Here is a 16800-nt window from a genome sequence, read left to right as displayed (position 1 = left end):
TCCCATGCATCTACTCATAATCGAGCCTCATAATTTTCCCAACTTGTTCGACAAGGTTCTAATCGGTCGACCTCGTTTCCGTCTCAAGTTTCTAGGAATTGCGGAATACGCCGTTCCGTAGCTTCCAGATGAAAACGTAACGTCGCTATGACTTTAGTCAACGCCGAAAGGACGGAAGTTAGGTCGATGAAATGCCGGGAATTAATGGAATGCTCTCGCGTGTTGCGTCTTATATAAAACTTAGTACGGCGTTTCTGCGCGCGCGTAGTCACAAACGATTTTCAGACACACGCCGTTCTAGTTAATGCATTGGCATACCTCCGACAAAAGGCGACGAATACCATACTTTGTAGAGACCTATGAGATATGCAAAGCAGTTTTATTCGTCATGCAAGATGTATATTCATGTTGAGTTGAAACTGCTGTACTTTCAGTGAACAGTTTTTGAACAAGTTTTATTGCTATAAAGAAAAAAGAACGCATTTTATGTTAATTATATCGTGCGTTTTCATCATCACCGTAATGGACATATCTAAAAATTATTATTTGTGATATACATTATTTATGAGAGTGGAAACTACCCAAAATGTACGTCTATTTCAACCTCTGTTATCGTACTGCACGTGCAATAATTTTCCTCTGTCATAATAAAGAAGCGCTTTTTACTCTGTATGTGCTTTGGACGATAAAGAAAACCGTTATGGACCGGAGGTGCATCCTTTGCCGGTGATTTGTTACGTTGTACTATCGCCTTTAGGTATCTATATAGTTCGTTTGACCATTTCGCAACACTTGCTCGCTACTACGGATGTACCTTGCAATCGGAGCATTATGCACCGGGCCGAATTGTCTGGGAGGAAAAGCTTGGCAATCCTCTCGAGTGAAAACTACACTATCTCTATACCATGTTCTAAACTTACCGCGAATGTGCTTTCAACTATAAATCCTTTACTGAGTCTAGAAATACTTTTGTATAACGAAATTTAATGAGACGTCATTTTTGTACTCAGCAACTTATTTTATTTAAATCTCTCTTGAAGATTTACAAATCTATATAAATTTTATCCAATTAAATTAAATCCAATTAAGTCATAGTTTTACCTACTAATTTTAAAGTTTTAAACTTTTGAACCTTAAATTTTTTATGTTTAATCTAAATGGTATAAATTTAAAGACTCCTTTAAAATATTATACTTATAAGAAATTGGCTCGTTTTAGACATTTTCCATCAATATTTTACCATCATCTGTGTTGTATAGGTAATGTATTTATAGCAGGTAGATTATTGTAGCAGCTATCAATTTTTTATTCTAATTGTTAATATGTCTGTAATTGTGAGGGTACTTGATGGTTAATGTTAGTAATGTGTAACAATATGTATATAAGTTTAAGTGGATGCGTTTAAAGCTACGAATGGTCATCTTCCGAAGTGCATTCTGTTGTCACGAGATTGTTAGAATTTCTTCAAGATTGCAATTGCCAATTATCTAGACTGAAAGTATTTCGTATTGATTGTCCATAAAAGCGCGGTTTATGTTGCCTCAATTGTACATATATACAAGTGAAAATGATCTAGAGACCGAACATTGTCGCAAACAAGTGTCTTGAGCATGCAAAATATCCTTCCGCTATGTACAGTTATTCATGTTCCGTAAATCTTTCTGTATTATTTGTATATGCGCGTATAATACTTTTATTTATAACTTAATTTTCCAGGAAAAGAATATGTGTATACGGCATCCTGGGATTTGAGCGTAAAGCATAATAATAAATAAGATGAATAATCTGAGCTACTAAGTTTAATATGTTAGTTTAAATAAAAAAAAAAAGAGAATATAATAGATACGAGTAAATAATTTTTTTTCACAACAATCCTATTTGAATTTTTACTTTATATCAACAAAAGTTTTCGCAGTAATTCTAAGATCTTTTCATTATTTAGCGGCAAGACAAATTCATATTAACGTCATGAAATATTTCAAGAGACTAATGCATTCGATAGGTACGTACAATGCAAAAATGGATGGTCAAAAAGCACATACGTCTTATTATACGAGCAATACAATTTCAGCTATAATTTTATGAGACTTATCTGAATAAGTTGCGCTCACACTTTGAAAGCTCGTAATTTCTTAGCCTACAGTTTCACGATACATAGCTGCTGTCGTTATTGCATTACAAAGCTTTTCGCGTCGCATTAACCCCTAAGCTCGTGCTCGCGTAAGTCGTCCAGTTCTTAACGCGGTAGCATGTAATAGTATATCGTGACTGCAAAGCCGGCCAATCGATCGTGAAAACCTGAATTTAAAGTGGAAAGATTCGGCTTAGGACGATATCACCCAAGAAGAATGCAAGGGTAATACATTTTACTTTATCTACTTTATTGATCGCGATCAATTTTAAGGGTACAATTATCCTTTATTTACTTTATATTATATTACAATAAAAAATATTCTTCTATTTAGGAAATTTTATAAATTATGATATATTTATTTAAAATAAAACTTTGCTAAGTTAAAGTTTCGTGATTGTAAATAACGAAAGTATATATTTATGAAATATATAAATTATGAAATTTTTAATAGAAAGGTTGATTAGCAATTACGATTCACGCTATACGGCAGTGCTGCAAGGCATGAATGTAAGTTTCCTGGGAACATTCAGTGAGCATGTAACAAAGTTGTGTCGGTATTATGTTCGATATGGCTGTTTCTGCAGATCATTCATCTACGGAGCGTGTAATAATACACGATTATTGTGCGCAACATGCTCAGGAAATTGACGGTTTGCGGTGCTGGAAAGCCGGTCTATAACGCGATCATTGAAGCGTCGATGACTAGCAAACTGACACTGATCGGAATCGTTGAATTCTCGCCATCGGCGATCAGTATTTTTCACGAGACGACCTTCTCTAACGGCAATTTCCCTGAGTTGGCTCTGTTAGATGATGACAGAAAATTCACTTGCATGCACACACGTGCACGTATTCGAAGTTTAAATGTACCCAGACTACCCAGACTACCCAGTGCACGCGCCGACCGATGCATGTCGCGTGTTAGTGACGACTGTCATTGCCAGGTCAACATATGTGGTAATATTCCCTGTTCTAATGGATGGCGTATTCATCCTATTGTTATTCGGTCCTTTGTGAATTACTCAAGTTACATTTAGATTACATATATAACGACAATTATAAATAATAAATAAATTTAGTACGTTATGTGAAATTTCTAATAATATCTTTCATACATTCTTATTTCTGATATAAAATTTTTAGTTAGATTTAAAAGTTTGCATTTTAAAAGTATTTTAAAAATGTATCGTGTTTACGTATCGATATATAATCTAAAAAAGATCTAGTTTTTTCATATTGATTAATGCAAGTTAAGTACAACTCTTGATTATGCTGAGAGAATTGAATTGTACAGTAGAGAACTAATGTGCAGTTGTGTGAGTTTCAAAAGTCGAGTATAATGAATATACCCATCGACTTTTATTATCGCGGAATCAAATGCATTTACTTCGCAACCCTCGCGGTAATGTCTTGGCAGGTACATTCGTGTTAATGAAAGAGAATTTTGGTGTTTGGAAGTGCAACATTGAATCTAACACGCGATATTATCTTCTCCCTTTGATACAACTTGAATGTCGGTGCCGGGCTGAGTCACGGTCAAAGTCAGATACGTGCATGATACTCGTGAGGGATAGAAAAAAACACAGCCGACGACGGAAATATCCGGTTCCGGTAACGCACGGGGAGAACTTTCCCCGAGCGAAGCTCTTCCGTTAATTACCGCGTGTGAAAAACATGCACCAAAATATCATATATCGATGACATCGCTATTTTTGTTATGTATGGGGCTCGATGATTTATTATGTCGTATGCAGATTTCCATTTATAAAATCGTTCTGTCATTTTGGATGGGATAGTATAAATATACCAAAAGCATTGAGGGTGGCTATCACTATACGGATATCTAAATATTGGATATTATGAAACTAGTTTTCCAACAAATGTCAATTATTCTTTTATTAAACATTTTAAATATGTGAATGCTGTCATTTATGTACGGAAAACTAGTTTAATTTGCAAATATCTTTTTATTTGGCCTTCGACTTACGGAAATAGTGCAGTTGAATGAATAGAATGCACACATTTAGCATTACTTGCAATTTGTCCGATCCTAATGATGACATGAAGCGATGAATATTACGTTCGATATTATCGACCAAATGTAGGACATCCGACTTATTGCGACATTCTAAACTGTAGAAGATAGCGGAAACATTTACGGATAGTAATATAGTTATGACCGGTTATGACCACTTCTCGTCTCCGATATTATGTTGCTATTCAATGTCTCGTTGCCAAATGTACCTCGGAGAACTGGATAAACGAGCTCTTTATATGTATCAACGTAAAAGAGAGAATTGGAAGAGAATTCGCCGAAATTTTATGTTCAACGTAACTTCACCTTGCAACATATATTCACACCCATTTAAGCGCAATGCGCAATGCGCTGAAAAATAAATTGTGACGACCGAAACAACAATGAGATGAAGAGATCATTATGTTAACATTAGCAATCGCGCGCTGGTGGAATCGGCGGTAAAACATTAAGGGCACACCTTCCGATGCTTCAAACGGCTCTTTGAAGGTCGCCGATTCAATATATGCCGATCTCTCTCTCTCTCTCTCTCTCTCTCTCTCTCTCTCTCTCTCTCTCTCTCTCTCTCTCTCTCTCTCTCTCTCTCTCTCTCTCTCTCTCTTTCTCCCCTTCCTCTCCCTTTCGACATCGGGAAGTCAGGAAGTTTCACTTTGATCGAGAGTCTCGGGAATGATGCAAACGAGGGTTCATCGTGCTCGACCTAACGAGGATTCATTTATCTCTCGGCTGATGTATAAACGTAAATTCCGTCGCTCTAACTTAGCTTCGGTATTCCATGGCAAGCACCACGAATGTCTCTTGTTGAAACCGCGCGCCTTTAATTACGACGCGAGTATGGTAATTGTACCTCCTTATTTATAAATGAAAAATCGATGTCCGCGTGACAGCGTGCGAGGCTATATAAACATCGTCTGCGAAAGATTTCATCCCGTTGTACAATTTCTCACTGCGGCGTTTCTTAATGTCCACGGATTTGTCACGCTTCATCCGTAATCGTGTTATTTATTCTCACTGTGAAACGGATCCTCTAGTAGATCATTCCAGTTACTGTATCGTTACAATATTTTTCGATTCTATTTTTATATCAATATAACGTATGATTAGATATATTAGATATATTAGATTATATATATTAGACATTTAAAAAGCCATTCTTATGAAGAGCCGTTTGAATATTTGATTTAATATATTATATATAATAATTTATGATATACTTTATGAAATTCATGTATGAAAATCTGACAATATGAACTTATTGCTTCACTTTCAAAAATTTTGTATTTTTCATATTTAATATTGTTTGTTACAGGATATTGTTCGGCACGCAGCTTCCCAGTATGGTAAGTAAGTCGCAAACTCGCAAATATCGCTTTTCCTAAAACCGCACTGCGATGGTCAATATAAACGGTAATGTAATGCAAGATCTGTCCAATTAAGCACATATTGAAAATACAAAATACTACGTGGAGAATAATCGATGCGTTTAAATAGGAATTAAAATATTGCTCGTATCTGAACCCCTGGCAATCGCGTCATCGACAAACGTGTTAATGACCGTACTAATGAATCACGCGCGATAACCTCGGCATCGACGCTCGGTTATATTACATATGATTGACATTAATCAAGTGCGCTGAAATTTGATATAACGATTTAAATTACGTTTTTCATGCGTCGCGTATTGCCTATAGGATGATATCGGATATTTTGCCGTTGGTGCGTCCGAATATTTCGCACAACGTCTGTACGGATAATATCGGTCGAGCAAATATTTAAAATGTTGTTTATTCTGGTGACGTCATTAGTGCATTATTGCGTTCGTACTGTAGGCTATATGCTATTGGTTGCTATACGAGACCGCTGGTCATCAGAATTATAGAGATGGTTTCGTCACATTTCGCGGTTTATTGAATGATCTTCATACTAAGCTTCTATACGATAACGCACGTTTATTTAAACAATCATCTACTCTCGTAATATTCTAATCATCAAGAAATTATTGCTTCGGAATTGATTGTCATATAATCAAGTAAAATGTTTCACATTGAAAAAAAAAATAATATAATTAAATATGTATACTATTAATAATAAGTAGAAGTTAAATGAAGCAGAGTAATTTTTTATTTTTTGCTCATAAAATTTAGCATCTACAATTGGTACATTTATGAGCATGTAAAACATTACGTTTTGGTTTTCTAATTAATGTCCAACATTAAATTATTTGATATTAACATACTTGTAAAATTAATGTCTAAATTTAATTATTCCACTGTTTTATATAAATTACTACTCTATTATGAGATCATGATGATGCAAGATCTACTTCGCATTCGGTCTTATTCTGAACACTGCAGGTACTATATCGGAAACTCCCGATAGTGCTCTAAATTCCTTCAAGTTTACGATTCTCCGCAGCTACTGTACAGTACTGTAAGTACGAAGTGGCGAATAAGAGTATCTTCGCGACGAGTCCCAGTTGGGTTTTCACGCTTTGTAGGGATGCGTGGTGATGCGTACGATTAGGTAGCTAGTATACGTGCGAAATACATGTGACGTTATTCCCGCGGGTAACGCGACAGGCGTTTCCGATCGTAACGCAATATCTCACGAAATCGACACGGTAATATTTCCATGAGAAGCGTTAACGACGCTGCCGAGATTCCTCTACCTTTGCGACTACGTAACTCCCGGCGCGGCTGTAAATACATTTCTTTCGTCGGGGAAACGCCATGCCTGTCTCGCGTCCCTGAGGAAATCGACTCTGAGCGCGGACAGCCAAGTTTGGAATTTTCAACTTTTCTGCGGAAGCAACGAGAAAAAGTAGGATTATGGGGTGCAAAGAGAAAGTTATATCTCTTTCGACGTTTCTTAAATCCAATGCTTTTATTATTCAACGCACAGCGAGTTTTGCTCGACTATTATTAACTAATGTCTAGTGTTAACTGTTAATGCAACTGCAGTATACAATTTCTGTAAAAAGAATTTACACGTTATCATTATTAATGAACATGTATATTTAAAATTTACAAGAAAAGATATTTGTAAAGAATTTATTTATTAAACATTTACTGTAAAATGAAAGAGTTTCAAAGAGATAGTTATAACTTGGTTTCATTATAAAAAGAATCAAGTAATCAATTCTTATTTTATGTTTTTGAACATAGTCGAAGGCAGTCAAAGAGAAATATTAAAGAGATTTATTTTTAAAAATCACTTTTAAACTGGGATAGAAAAATCATCGTATGTTTTCAGTTTTTTATACTATGCTTGAAATATCAATCTCACATTCATTTTCACATTTATAATTTGCCATAATTTCAAATACAAGTAATGATCACAATTGCAAGTGGAAGATAGGAAAACAAAGCATTGGAACGTATTCGCATTATTATGCAGAAAATTCGTTTTGGATCGTGAATATTGAGAATCTCGAATGCACATATTTGAATGGCGATAAGTGTAGACACTTTTACGTTTTCAAATCCTTCTTTATTCAATGCAATTACCTCCTTGCGCGCGGATACCCAATGTTCTACCCACTTTGTATTCAAATCCACGTATGCCATGTCGGAAGCACTCACGTGCGAACAAACCGCTTATTCCTTATTCCACGAACGAATATAAACTATTCACAAACGATACGAGCGGAATACAGAAAGTACCTATTTATTCGATCGACGGGTGTTCAGCCCTTACGCTCATCAAACTGAGAGCATTGAGCGATTCGTATTTTTTCATTTCAAGATATTTCTTAGATAAGATATCTCCTGAATTACTTCTCTTTAATCATACCATTCATTAATTCTGTTACGCGTGTCATTGATTAAAATCGCTTTAGACATATATTTTAAGTACATTTAAAAGAGTAAATCAAATTTCTTTAGAGATTATTCTTCAGACGATAGTGTTAACTAGACAGAATAAAACGGAGATGATTTATAATGAGTTCAGTTTACATACGTTAACGATGATTTTTCACGCATTTTCTGCTGTAAATGCTAATGCAGCTCGAAGATTATTTTATTCTGCGTAAATATCATGTAGAAAGCTTCGTTTCCGAGACTTGGTGTTGTAAATAACGAAGAAAGGATCAAGGAGATCGGGGTGTCTATCCAGTTACGACGATAAAGCAAGTACACCTGTAACGGTGGTGCCAGCAGTATGGAGGGAAAGAAAGAGAGAAGATAAGAGAAAGCAGCCGAAAGGGTTGACAAGGTTCCTGGTAATTGTCACCGTTGCTTCGCCATTTTCATCACAGGCCAGGGACAAAGCTCTCTGAAAGCTCTACAAATTGCGTACCCCTTGCGTTCCATTCACCGTGAAGCCTTGGATGGGGAGCCATAAATTTTCATTATTTTATAGTCAACGCCTCGCTTATATCCGCAACAAGCGAAACAAGAAAAGGCAGAAAGGAGAGACACGAGGAGGTGGAGACAATGAGCGGGAGGGGCGGGGAGGAGGGTTAAAGAGCGAAGAACAGGCGAAAACTCTTGGCATGAGATACGAAGTCTGCTGGCTTCATTTTGCTTCGTTTTCATATCTCCACTAATCGCGTTTTTTCTGCTCTTGTTTATATTGTAATTTTCTATCTTAAGTATGTTCTTTATTGACTTGATTATAATATTCTTTATAACTCTTTTCAGTTTAATTCTTGATGCTCTAAATACGAAATGTATACATATTTTATGACGCGCATGGTTTTGTTTTAGTATACAATTCTTATTTATTTTTATTATTGACTCATTTATCGTGAGTAATAATAATATATAATGATAAAAGTTATAGAATGAATAAATCGCAGCCTTGCTAACAATCAACGAGATGCTATAATGTGTTAAAAAGTCACTTCAGTATGAAAAATATTTTCTCTTTCTAAACTTTCTTTTTCATTACGCTTTTCGATACAGCCATTTTCGTAAGTGTCGCGAATACAAGCGGGACGGTAATCACTAATATTTTTGCGGAGCCCTTTGCCCGCCTCGTATACTTCCGCGGCGGTTTCCCTGGCTTTAATTCCACGGCAGCTTCCACCTTAATAAACTTTTGCCTTCGTGTCGAGGGAGAACAAGTTCGGCCTTCGTGAAGACCCTTTGTCGCGAATCCCGTGTCGTGTAAACGCTACTACGTGGCCTAGACTACTACGTGGAAACAACCGTAGAAAGAGTCTGGGTCCTTGCGGTGATTTACACCCCCGCCTGCAGCGCGACTTGAAGTTTCCAACGGGACGCCACGGTGGGTAGGAGTTACGCTTATTAATTGACGATTTATAATTGCCGGGAGCTAGTCCGGTTCGCTGTATGGGAGTGAGACCGAAGTTGCGTGCACCCCCTAAGGTGCTGCTGCTAATAGGGCGGTATCCCGACGTTTAATTAGCCTGCCGCGAGATCTATGGATCCCCTCACGCGCTATGTTTCTCTCTGTCTTTCCCCAACCACTTTCTATATTCCTTCGTCTTCCCACAAATAGAACACCGAGGGTTTGGTACAACCGCGGCGACGTCAGGATTCTCGTAATCGATCATGTAGAAAGCACGAATATATCTGTAAGACAAAGAGGCTGGAGGCAAAGAGGAGATAATACTACACGGAAAATTTATGTCCATATTTTGAGATTCTCATTCAATGTATCATTCAACGTTTTGGAATTTTTGTCGAAAAATATATAATGTCACATGAGAAAACAACAACGCGTTGTTGAAAGTTGCGAGAAATCGTAGGGAAGTCTATTAACATTTCGTTGGATAAGTAGACCGCGAGTGAGAGTCTGAGTATCTAACGCTCCGAGCTAAATCATTTTTACTTACAATAAAGTTGTCTCTACATCATCAACTCACCTGCGAGATTCACAATAGAGGTGCAAAGGTCGATTACATAAAACACCGTGTGGGAGAGTCGAACATTGCCTGATACCACGAGGCCACCCATGCACTTTAATTTATTATTGCTATTTCTTAGCACGAGGATCCTCAGGGCTGATCGAGGTTCCTGGACGAGACACGGAGTTAGATGTTCGTTGTTTCTAACCAGTTACTTTGTAATATATTTTGATTTTTTTTGGATTACGAATCCTTTAGGCTATGAAAAGTTAGTCCTCGTGTTATGCCGCACTGCTTCGAGTATTCTATTGAATATTAAAAACGTTTAGGCGATTGGTTCTTTTTTGCGTGTCCATGAACGGTGTATACGTTTCTGAATCGCCCTCGAAATATGATAGCGATCTCGAAGGGTCGTATCCGAATGCGTGTGGGCGTCGTACGGACGAATAATGAAGAAAAGAACAGGGAAAGGGTGTCAGCAAAGAACCGGAGAAAGATGATTGTTGGTTAAATAACCGGCCTAAAGGCGAAATCGCTGCCCTGTACCTCGCAATGAATTATCGCTGTCCTAGACCCTGAATTAAAATAATCGGGCATGTATACTCAGCAGGGTACAGTATGTAAGACGAGATAAATGGACCTTCTGCCTTGCTTCGTCTAATGTATATATTTAATCGTTTCGAGTGTGTTTTCTGACGTAGTATACAGGTCGTTCTAGGGAGTTTCCATTAATCTTCAGAAATGTCTTCTTTACTTAGGCACGTTATTTAACATTAACAATCCAGGGGAGTTTAGATAAATTGCTCTCTTTAAGAGGGAAAATAAAATCTTACTCCGGAATTAATTTCTGTCCCCTTTCTTTCTTAAGTGAACTTCACTTTAACACAATCTTAGTTTTAAATTTTGTTACTTTAATATTCGAAATGCTGAAAAAATTATTTAACTTAATTAAGATATAGAGTACCTAAATAATCTAAATTTTATGCATTTAAACTAACTTTAAATTTACGATAAATTTAGATGATAAATGATCATAAAGAAGAATCCGCGCGCGTGTAATATTTATCTTACCATTGCACTACATGAAATTCTATTCTTACTCTAAAAATCGTGTTTGCATGAGAATTAATTATGAGTGAGGGATGTTTGTCGATCCTGTCTGGCTGCGGCCCTGGCTTCGCCCGCTGGGTGAGTCCTTTAAATTACTCTGCGCGCGGGAAACAATAAACTCGCGAAGTTTATAGCAGCGACCCGACCGAAAGAGGGAAACGATGGACTCTCGGTTTAATTTCACGAGAATCACGTTGGAATAGGAGTATATGGGTTGTGTACGTGCTTCCGTATAGGCGTAGACACGCGTGGCTGCAAGAAAACAGGTACCCTCACCGAAAGGGCGAAATAATATTCAGATAATTACGGCACGCAACTTTAGTTTCGCAAATTGATGCGAAATGATTAATCATGCAAACCCAACAAATTGTTCAGTCTACCTTGTTATTTGTTTCATGTAAAATTTTGATGTTACTAAATAGGATATGGCTGCAAGAAAGCAGCAGCGGCCACCATCAGCGGATGAGGTATTATTCGAATAATTGCAAATCGATTTTAGTTTCATAAATTAATACGCAATAATCATTTGTGTATATTAAAATTATTCCATCTATTTTGATTATTTTACGAATTTAATATTACCATAATCTGATATGAATGGATTTTGTAAGTCGAAAGATACAATTTTACAAGCATATAAAAACATGAAATATTTTTTTATATTAGCATTTACATTTAATTTTTTATATATTAAATATGCAGATTTGTTATAAGAAATTACACGCGCGCACACACACACACACACACACACACACACACACACACACACATACAGTAAAATAAGATAGATTAATAGAAATTTTCAAGTTATATAAAAGAGATTGTATAGTGAATCAAGCGTACAACAAAATATACACTATTGGTGTAACAATGTATGCATGTGTTTTATATTTAATTGTTTAATTGAATACACTATGTGTATTATCTCTTATACAATTTGAAAATTTCTGCTATTTAACCTATTCAAATTACTCCGTTTTACTCTTCTAGAATATAACATATAACAGCAAATTGCAGTAATTGTGAATTATATCGTCATCTATTGAACTTCATTATTTATATATTTATTGTTGTACACTTTTATCACACTCAATTTCTTATTTTAACAGCGCTTTATAGACGCTGCGTGCCTCGGGGCTGTCGCAGGCAATAACGAAATTTGCCTTCCCGACTTTTACTCTTCTGCCACCACCTTTCTCCCTCTTCCACTTCCTCTATTACCATCGCTCTTCTCTTCCCGACCGGCGTCTTGCAAATCGCATCCGCATCTTTTTTCTCCGCGCCTTTCCACCCCCGCCGCGTTTTCGCTGTATGTAAATGGAACTTTCAGCCGGCGTAATAAACGCGCTTTGCGATCGTGGCGTTTTACCTGGAACGATTTTTGTCGCGTCTCGAGGGGCATTGTAATCGGCCGCATTGATATCCTTTTCCTCCTGGAATCGACCGTTCTGAATCTCCGTTTCCCCTGCGCCCCTTGCTCCCTGTTAGTTTTCCCGTCTGCTTTTTTCTTCCGCATTCGTTCGTTTCGCGTCGCTTCTTCGACATCGGTTTTTCAGGTTCGGCTCGTATCCGACTGCATATACCACGCACGTGCCCGGAATTTTACGGCAGAGCGATTAGATTTCGGATTTACCCCACATCGCGTCGCGTGATATCAGGTGTACTTTTCGAGTGCGCACGAGGAAGTACTTTCATTCTCGAAGTATATCCTGATTCCGGATACCCTGAGCTTTCAAAGAGATAGCAAGAAAGTCAAAGTATCTGCTCGAAAACGTGGCCGGAATTTTTGTAGAGAATTTTGTACGACATTCGAACAATCTTTAAACGTTGTTCTGATATCTTTAGAAAGTTCATAATACTAGTACGACATCTTATAGGATTTTTTTATTATACATTATGCTGCAGACGATCTCTAAATTATAGATTGTTTGAAATGAGCTTTCGATTCAGTTTCACTAAAATTAAGTTAAAAAATAATCTTCATCTATGTATAAAAATACTACATAGGATTGCAATTTATATTTAAGTCTGTGACTCTGCGTTCAAGTGCAAAGCGCTATTGAGTAGGATTATTTGTTCTCAGGGGATCTAGTAAATAAATATTTGCATGGTCACCAAAGGCAAGGCGAGAACTCGGCGACGATAGCATTAGGTCGTCGACGACAGAGAGACATCGAATCTCCATTATTTGCTTCAGTTCCTAGATACAATCAAATCGAACTGATGCCCATGCCTCGATTCCTTTCGCTACCGTATTCTTCTTGTATTTCCGTGACCCTCAAACAACGCAAAGGCGAAAGAGAATGAATGGTACACACGCACACATGGCTCCGTGCTTAAGACGCCGTAAAAAGACGATGCAATGGCAAGAGACGTAGGCAAGAATCGCGAGAGCGGGCAATGGAAAAAGAGTTCGGTTTCCCGAACGAATTGCGACTCTACGGACCAGAGGAATGCGTAGGTATCCTCATAAAACATCAAAGCTACAACGGGAATGATTGAAATTGTTTCCTCGACCACCGTCGCGGAGAAAGACTCGTACTTCCGCCGGACCCGTTTCAACTTGGATTCGTCTAAATCCTAGTCCTCGGACTCGTGCCCTTTTCGTCTTTCACGACCGATTTCTCGATTGTCTTCCGCGGAGAAATTACATTCCGATGCTATGTCGTTTTATCCACTGATTTTCTCAGCGCGTATTCCGTCGTTTCGTTGCTTTACAGTTCGTCTATCTATATTCAGTCTTCATTTATCTTTTACATTCTAAAAAATAGCCGTGTATTTATAATTCTCTGTGTTGATGTTAATATTAACATTAATATGATATGAACATTATGATTAACATGACAGATTTTAAATCCACATCGTGATGGTGTTGATATTAATATTAGATTATTAACATTAGTAAGAATTATATAGACACCTGAGTGTTAAATCCATAACGATATCTTTTAGAGCATACTCTTTACGATATCACAGTACGGAATTATCGGCTTACTTTCTTTCCAGTAATAAATTTTGATTTTTATCTGCTTGTACTCTCTAAGTTTTTTGGAGTGAATGTCATTTCAAAAGATCAGTGAGACTTTACTCTTTTGAAATGAGATTCATTTAAAAGAATTTGGAGTAAACATCTTTTAGTTTGCTATTGCGATGTTTAATTTTGTTTAAAAGAAATGTTGTATTTTTATTCTATCTTTTTAGTACGAATTGTTACGTATTCATCTCGTAACATCATATATATATATATATATATATATATTTATCTTTTGCGTAAATGATGACGTAAGAGATATTGTTGAAACCTTAGTTTGGAAGCAACGCACGGAAAACTGCCGTCTTTATCAAATCTTTATTTCCTTCTATTGGAAATCTCGGTCAAACGAGAAATCCTTATCAGAAAAATCGCAAAGAGAGCACGGGCTTGGTTCTGAATATTACGTCGCGGAGGCAGAAAGAGACGTACTCGAAAAAAGCTTCTACCATCCGTGGTGGCAAATTATACGAATGACGTTATCGCAGAAAAGTAATTTGGTTCCATGCTAATAGGCCCCCTTTTTTCCGCCCCACCACCAATTTCACGTCCACTCTTTCTCTGAATAATGCATAGGTTGAACTTGGGTTTGATAACGGCACGAAGGAGCTTCTCTCGGACCATTGGAGAAGAGAGGGGAGGAACATCATTTCCCACTTAGTTCGGTATTAAAAGGGATTCGGGTCGTTCTATTCTCGGTTCAAATGTACGCTATGTGCAATGAAGGACAAGTACCCGTCCGACTAAAGTCCGCGGCAGTTATCGAGAATGTACCGTAGATCTTGCTGAGCGAATCCTTTTCAATGGGATATATCGCTCATCGAGTAATATTCAAGTTAATAACGCATTGATCGGTATAATCCGCTGCGGTCAATTATGACATCACTCTTGTTGACGGATTACGGACAAGTGGATATCAAAAGTACTATTTCGATGTCCAAGAGAAATATTATTGCAATTATACGTACACTTTTAATTACAACAGAATTATATTATTTTGCTTGCTTTTTTTACAATTATTAAATTGCTTATATATATTTTTTAATATAATATAAATATATACACAGAACATTTGTACACATTATACGTTGCCTATTTTGAAACGTCAACTCGTTGAAATAATAGCAATAATTATTCTAAACTATGAGAAAGAGTATTATCATATAAGTATCTGATAACACATACAGTATATTTTTTTACTGAAGTAGTCTGTGGATCTCTCTCTCTCTCCCTCTCCCTCTCCCTCTCCCTCTCCCTCTCTCTGTTCTGTCTTGTGACGATTTATTTACTTGGGAATATGGGAAAAATTCGTTTTCTACCGATATGCCTAAACGAGATCCTGAGTAAGTAACCGACTATAGAAGGATGGAAATGAGTCTGGTAATACATAAACACACAAAGAAGGGACTCAAGGGTTCCAGAAGAGAAAAGAAGGAGGAAGAACGTACGACGATCGAACGGCTGCGAGGAAGCAAAGTTTCGAGAATCGGAATCAGGCGTAGGAGATGCCTTCCACCCTCGAGTATACAACTTGCTCGTAACATCGGGGATGTTGGCGCGTAGCTGCGAGCGAAAGGAAAGATAAGGAGATAGTAAGAAAGAGAAGAGAGGAGAGGGACGCTGAGACACGAGGGTACTCAAGCGTGACCCTCGTACTTCTCCACTGTCGCCACCGGGTATAGGAGATAAACAACCGCGTATCTTCGCTTCCGGTAATCAGCCGGACATACATAAACATAAGCAGTCGGGAAGAAAAACGGAGAAAGGAATGGAAAATGGATGAGAAGCGTTCGCTGCAGACATAATGCTCTTGAAGGGAGCTCCGATCGCGCGTCTCCGTGCCCGAACTTACGTCTACGTATCAATAACATTCTAGCGTAGAAGGTGCTTCCGGTAATGGACTCACGTAAGGGTACTTTGTCACCGATGTTAGAATCTCCTTGCGATCCGCTCAACATGTTAAAAGGTCCAGAAGCTTGAATGCTCGCGTGTTAAAAACCTGACCGTCCTAAGTTTACATTGCGTTGCGTTGGTATGTAATATCTACTTTCTTCTTTACGTGCACTATTAAATTCCTAAGTTCAAATTATATTCACAATTTGAGAAATTTTATTTTTAATTATTTCTATAGATCGTTAATTTCACTAAAAACAATGGAATTAAACAATTTAACTGAAGAAAAAAGTATTTTTCACTCAAATTTTTTATTTATTAAGTACATACATTGGTATGGATGTTGTTTATTTTGAAACTAACTCAGAAATAATTTACGTTTTAACACTTGGAAAATAAAAACATAAAAAAATGTTATTGAACTCAAAGGATTACCATTCCTTTGATATTTAACAGTGTGAATCCTCGCTTAATTTATAATGCAGTTCATAAATGCTTGTGAGCAAATTTATTTTGTTTGTAAAATAGTATGTAATTATGTAAATCTGCGTTGAATTTTCTGCAAAGAAATACTGCTTTACGATATCTTACAATATAGTGGTTTACATACTGATTTTATCACATATTTCTTTTTCAAAACGCAAATTAGTACGACGAGCAGAATAATTCAGTGTCAAAAAGATCTAAAAGTAAATTGTAACTTCTATCTTGAAGCTATTTTCGTAACTCGATGCGAACTCCTTATATAAACTTTCTATATAAAGTCGCCTACAAGAAATATA

The 16800-nt window shown here is 37.0% G+C and overlaps 1 protein-coding gene and 1 long non-coding RNA gene across 11 annotated transcripts in view; one reads left to right on the top strand and one right to left on the bottom strand.

The window, feature by feature from the left end:
- Ten-m (teneurin transmembrane protein Ten-m) overlaps positions 1–16800 on the bottom strand; it is a 569521-nt gene that overhangs the window by 274651 nt on the left and 278070 nt on the right. The gene's annotated exons all lie outside the window — the stretch shown is intronic.
- Positions 1–16800, top strand: part of LOC147906639 (uncharacterized) — a 289343-nt gene that overhangs the window by 41848 nt on the left and 230695 nt on the right. The window contains exon 2 of the long non-coding RNA XR_015548304.1: positions 5479–5509. This is a non-coding gene — a long non-coding RNA (uncharacterized LOC147906639). The remainder of the gene's footprint in view (positions 1–5478; positions 5510–16800) is intronic.

This window comes from Acromyrmex echinatior, chromosome 19, assembly GCF_024713525.1.
Source record: "Acromyrmex echinatior isolate Ae372 chromosome 19, ASM2471352v2, whole genome shotgun sequence".
In the NCBI taxonomy this organism is placed as follows: Eukaryota; Metazoa; Arthropoda; class Insecta; order Hymenoptera; family Formicidae; genus Acromyrmex; species Acromyrmex echinatior.
This window is presented reverse-complemented; position numbering and strand designations above follow the sequence as displayed.